Genomic DNA, 439 nt, shown 5'->3' on the forward strand with positions numbered 1-439 from the left:
AATAAATTATTAAACATTACAATTCCCCCAATCTGGACTAAGTTACAGATTTTCTCTCATTTAAACAACTCTCAAAATAAAGTGCTCTGTGACTGGAAAGAGGAAGAAATAGTTAACTTAAAATGAGTTGCTGTATTTAACAAAACAGATGTCATTTCCCACTATGTTTATAAATGGTCATTTTTCCCCTAACCTTATTAAATGTCATATTTCACATCAAATTCTTACTTTGTTTCAATTAATTCAGTTAGAATAATAAGAAACTGTAGAGTTGTTAACATTCAAATGAAATTTCAAATTAGTATTAACAAACTCTATCTTTCCACTGCTGAGGAAAGAGAAGCTGCATCTGAAGTGGCATTAGATGCATTTACACAGACAGTTTGATGAAGCTGAGGTGCCATAAATGCATTTACACTGCAAAATTTCAAATGCATAA

The sequence above is a fragment of the Sinocyclocheilus rhinocerous genome, unplaced genomic scaffold, assembly GCF_001515625.1.
Source record: "Sinocyclocheilus rhinocerous isolate Xijiao unplaced genomic scaffold, SAMN03320098_v1.1 scaffold515, whole genome shotgun sequence".
NCBI classification, from domain to species: Eukaryota; Metazoa; Chordata; class Actinopteri; order Cypriniformes; family Cyprinidae; genus Sinocyclocheilus; species Sinocyclocheilus rhinocerous.